We start from the raw sequence: 6417 nt of genomic DNA, 5'->3' as shown, positions 1-6417 counted from the left end.
TTCAGACGATACAATAACTTAAAACATTCTCTATAACAGAACAGTAAAACAGAGAGAGAATCTACTGCTTAACAGCATATGAGGTCAGTGTGAAAACGCTAGCTAAGTAAATTATCCAAGTTAAGACAATGAATCATTAGCTGGTTTTCACAACTGTTTCAGTATATTTGTATATAGATACACTTCATTAGTTTAGAGGTTATCATTGGCTTGGAATCTCTTCTTACAGCCAGCTCATTGAAGTGCTGAGATAAAATTTCAAATTCATGCCATGCACACCATTTAGATCATTGTCTTCGTTAATCGACAGTCACAGAATTCAGCCCAACAATATATGTAATTTAGTATTTATTGGTTGCAGTTACATAATGGCCAAATATGTTACATTTGTCATATTGGGATACTGAGTAAGCTTATACATTATTCTAACAGTTAGAGGTTTACTCATTTGCATGAACAACTTTTGGTTCATGATTTCTCATTGAGTTAGACGGGGTGAAGAGAGATCTAGAGATTTAAACCCACAAATAGCCTCTAGACTAGCAATGTATACCCAGGTGTCCATTGATCATTATTCACATTTACATGCACTTACTGTGTAAAATTCACCCTTTGAAGCTAATAACTATTTTTAAGAGGTTTACTACATGTATTACATTACCCTACACCTACTTGAAATAACAAACAGAAAAAGATATGATTTAAACATAAACAGGTATCACAACACTAATCACTCTCATGACAACCAGGAAGTAGATATGTGCCATCACCATATATAAAGAGCATTGCTAGTCTAAGGTCTTCATTCAGATCAGGTCGCTGTGGTATTCGGCTGTTTGCTGTGACATATGTGAGTACATGATCTGAGATACTTCTTCTCACACTTCTTGCATTATCATTTGATACTAAATATAAACAAACTTGACAAGATGTGGATGACATACTACACAGTTCTCCAGCTGGGAACCTTACTTCTGATTGTTGATATTCCTGTGGTCATCTCAGATGCAATATGTAAGGTGTACAACCAGTCATATGTTGACTGCAGTCAGAAAGAATTGGACGGAATTCCTGGGAATTTACCAACATTTGCAACAATTCTTGATTTACATAGTAATGAGATCACATCCCTACCACCTGGCAGTTTGGCAACTCTCGGGAAACTACAGCATCTACACCTTGCTAACAATAAAATAGAAACTCTCCATTCTAATTCTCTACAAGGACTCCATCAAATGAAAATACTGAACATGTCATCAAACTTGATTTCCAGTATTGCAGCACATGCTTTCAGTGATGTCTGGAAACTAGAAATATTAAACCTCTCTCGAAATAATCTGCCAAACATTACAGATAGCTTGTTCACTTTCCAGAGAAACTTGTTAACACTTGACCTGTGTAAAACTAAAATTGAAAGCCTGTCATCATCAGCGTTGCAAGGACTTGTACATTTACAAGAGTTATATCTTTGGGGAAATTCAATAACTCGACTAGCTGATGACACATTTAAAGACTTGAAGCGGCTGAGAATATTAGATTTACGGTTTAACAAATTTGTGTGTTTTCCAGGTCAATTACTAAAACCTTTGAGAAATATTGAAATAATCGATTTTTCAGGCATGCACTTTAAATATGACAGTTATTGTGGGGAAATTGATTTGGGATACTTACAAAAACTAGAGACAATATCTCTTAGTGATAACAACATAACTGACTCAAATATACAGAGTATGACATTTGGGGATGTCCAACTGCAGCAGCTGAGTTTATCATACAATGATTTGAACTGTTCAGTTAATGGTACATTTAATGCAGTCAGAGCTACAAAGTTGGACTTGACTGATAATCCAGTCAATGGTGAATGTCTGGAGAGGTTACTCTATGATCTTGAACATTCTGACATCAAAATTCTGAGGTTGGGGAACAGAGATACAGATATAAGGATCAAAAGTACTACCTTCAAAGGTTTGAGAATGTCCAAGTTAGAAGAACTGTTTATACAAAGTATGTACGTCAAAGAATTGAACTTGCCTTCTGGACTTTTCCAATGGCTGCCAGATTTGAAAACCTTGGAATTGATCAGCAGCTTTCGATTGAAACTTCCAAAACAAATCTTCAATGGCTTAAAAAAATTAACGTCTTTGAGACTACAAAACAATGACTTCTATGACATTTCACTTGGAGTTTTTAATGACTTGACATCTTTGACGACATTGCAAATACAGAAGTGTAATTTTGGCAGATCGTATGGAATGGAAGACCTATTACATAATCTACAAAATATCACAACTTTAGAGTACCTGTACCTTGATGAAAATAAGTTATATGGTGACATTCCTTTTTATGTTTTTATGCACATGACTTCTCTGATAGAGTTGGATTTGTCCTACAATAGGATAACTAACATTCAATCAGAAGCATTCTCTTCATTGCGTAAGCTGAAAAAATTAGATCTGTCATATAATGTACTACTGAGGGTGGTGGCATTCAAGACAATATCTTCTAAACTGATTTCTTTGGAATCTCTCAACATCAAAACCATTGATAAGGACTCAATCTTATTTCCACAGTTGGATACTGGAGATGAAAACTTTGACAGAATGATAAAAGATTATCCTAATTTTAGATATTCTATCCATCTCATAGGTGTCAATATCACATCACTTCAACACTTATTCTTCGATGCTTTTGGAGAGAACCAATATTGTGCAATTTTCGACAATTCTTTTGTCAATGTGTCAAATTTGAAAACTCTAACCATTAAGAACAAATGTTTTGAACTCATTCAAGAGAGACCAGTGCCTTCTTTGGAGGCTTTAACACTTCAGGAAGTCTACTTTGAAAACCCATCTGATATTTTTGAGTTCATCAAGTTATTCCCAAATGTAAAAGAACTGTCTCTGACTGATGTACAAGACCTGACTAATAAATTCATGGTGGACCTGCTGCCAAATTTCAAACATTTAACGGCACTCAGTCTTGTGAACACAAAAATCAGTGAAATCAACACACAAGCGCTGAAAAAGTTGCATAATTTGACAACTTTTACATTTAAGAATAATCATTTAGACTGCTCAAAATGCAAGATGAAAGATTTTGTGGAATGGATGAAAACTGACAGAAAAGTTAAAGTTCAACCATCTGATATAAAATGTGCAGATCCATACAACATGAATGGAAAGTCTATTTCAACTTTGACCTTTGGATGGAAATGTAATCTAGCATTTATGATTTCAGTACCCATTACTTGTATTTTTGCCTTGTCAGCAATTTGTATTGGACTTTGTGTTCATTTTCGTTGGTATATACGCTATGGTTGTTTCCTCATCAAACTTAAGCGTGGTGGTTATCAACTCCAAGTCAATGATGAGGAGCAACCATTGAATATCAGATATGATGCATTTGTTTGTTACAATGAAAATGACAGAGATTGGATCATGCAGCAATTAGTTCCTCATTTGGAAAATATTGATCCACCTAATTTCAAACTCTGTCTTCATGAACGTGATTTCATGCCAGGTATTGATATTTTTGACAACATTCTTGAAAGTATAGAGACTAGTCATAAAACTATGTTGATACTGTCACCTGGCTTTGCAGAAAGTGAGTGGTGTTATTTTGAGATGAGAATGGCTCAAGATCATTTATTTCGAGAGAAGAGAAATCTCCTCCTCCTTGCGTTGTTACATGAAATTCCTGATAACGTCATGCCACGAGTTTTACGAAAGATGTTGCTAACCCAGAAATATATTAAATGGACTGAAAATGAAGTTGGTCAGAGACTTTTCTGGGAGAAACTGAAACTTGCATTGAGATCAGAGAACAGAGTTAACAGAGTTGCAAATATTTGAGATTTTAACAGTGCGTTTTCACACTTTCAAGCAGGGATGTGACCAAGGAAGTTGTCAGCAGATTTCCATATATATTCTAGTGTTATCAATGTATATTAGTATTAATTACACTTGATTCTGATTTTAATGTGATAGATCATACGTACAAATATAATGACGGAGAACAAACGTATTTCAGCAAAAATGTTAATTAAATTTGAAGTTTTCACGTTGAGAAATTGAAAGACAGTTGAAAATCTGAACTGCATGATGTTTAATATTACAAAGGCAAATTGAAGTATAAACAGTGTATTGTAAAGACATTTCTAAATCTTGTAAATGTATTTCATTTTAACAGAACCATAGTGACAGATGTTCTCGGCTTTACCAGACTTCATGTTGTTCTCATGTACGTGTGCTGTTTTTTACAAGTTAGTCTTTATGCGTGTTATATGAGTTATATATCATATATTATCAGTGGTAAATATTCAGAGATGAAATCTTTATTCAGATAATTGCAATGGATGATGACTCAATATGAAATAATGAATCTAAAAATACTTGGGACCAATTTACATTTAGCTACATTATATTAAATTGTGGCTTTTTGCAACTTAAATTAAAAATATTTTTGAGATTGTTGAACGTTTCATATACTCCAGTGAACCAGAATAATTGTTGATCAAATAAGTGTTGTTACATGATCAAGGTCATGATTATGAAAACGTTATCCACAGAAACTCAGAAAACGTTTGGTGGTCTGAGATAGAACATAGTACTATGCACGTAATATTCGTCATTCTTGTTAGTATTGAATCATAGACGCTACACAAAAGGGGCCAATATAATGATCGAACATAGAACGTAGTATTCAACACTTCTATATTATTTCTGTATTATATTCTATTCAGCCATACTTTTATCTGTATCAAATAATGTATTCAAAGCACTTTATTGATGTATGAGGGGGCACTTGTCGTATGTCTGCCTTGTTTACTTTCAACATATTTCGGACTCAAATAAATATGTGATGTCTACATTATTATCTCTCTCCACACACAAAATCATTGCGTGTATAAACAAACCCATTGCATTTTGTTTGACCACATGAGCATATCAGTGAATTATGGTGGATCTGAAACTAGTCTTGATACTCAGTTTGCATTGTATGCAAAACTAATCAAGTCTCATGACTTACAAGTAGTGATCAATCTGATTAAAATCCGATGTAGATGTCGGCTAATCGTACATTGCTATCTTACCATCGTTATTTAGCTTGAATTGACCTTCATAGTACGATCAGGCTAATAAAATATTAATGTAAACATGTACTACGAAGGTCAATTCAAGCTAAATATATAAACGATGGTAAGATAGCAATGCACGATTAGCCGACATCTACATCGGATTTTAATCAGATTGAAGTAGTGATATGATATCGAACATTAACTGAAAACCCACAACGCAAACGCGGCTATGATGGTTTCAACAATAAAAAAATTTTTCAAATATTTTAACATCCCATGGTTTCAGAGTATTGGAATTTGTGTGTATTTTTAGTCTTTTTTTCTTGTATCTAAGTACAAGTGTTCCTTATATTTATGCTGTACGCACTTCTCACAATGTCACAATTCATCTCAGCAAATATTTCTGCTGAAGCAACAAAATATGCCTCTTGCGGGTACGTTGTGGACGGTGCCGTAAAGAGGTGTGTGGTTTACGACGTTGACTTCCCACTCAGCCATGACAAAGGGTCAGTAATCACTGTCAGAACTCTTACATTTATATAGGTTGATATAATACTGTATGTAGAATTATGTGCACTTTTTTCCCTCATACGTCATTTTATTCATAGAGCTTGACTTCAATGGTACAAGTATATGTGCAAACATTCATTTGAAGAACTTACTTTTATCACCGTCTGCGTCTCTACCAATACACATCTCAGACATTCCTTTTTGAATCAATCCACCTTTGGATCATTCTCGCAAGCCAGAGCATATTGTTTTGCGCTGACGGTGCCGTAAAAAAGGATGTGGTTTATGACGATGTCTTTGGATAAATATTTAACTTTTGCATGCTCTTCATTAACATCATGACATGTCATATGTTTAGCTCAGAGGTCAACCCAACCTTTGTCATGTGGAAGACATACCGTAAGACATATATTCAATAAGGTTTAGGGCATGTATCACCAGTAAAACCAATACTAGATTAGTTTATGCAAATATATACTCCGCACCAAATTAGCAAAAACGTGTTCAGTCCCTGCATACATGTAATTTTAAGGTCTTATCGACCTCAAGGGCTATTTCAAAGTACAAAAAATGTATATTGCAGTCAAATTTGAAGGTCTTATTATTAAAGTTTTAGCAATTACATTGTGTTAAAAATATCTATATTCTTTAGATATATTATATATATTTAAATATGCATATTACCGACAATATACAATTCAACAATTGATTTTAAATAATTTTTAATTTGAGGTTACGGACAGTACAATATGCCTCCACCTACATGGAAGAACAACGGGAAAAGAGTGATCAGAATTAATCACTTAATTTTTTCATGATTACATAAATCG

This window comes from Glandiceps talaboti, chromosome 4 (genome assembly GCF_964340395.1).
Source record: "Glandiceps talaboti chromosome 4, keGlaTala1.1, whole genome shotgun sequence".
Taxonomy (NCBI): domain Eukaryota; kingdom Metazoa; phylum Hemichordata; class Enteropneusta; family Spengelidae; genus Glandiceps; species Glandiceps talaboti.
This window is presented reverse-complemented; position numbering follows the sequence as displayed.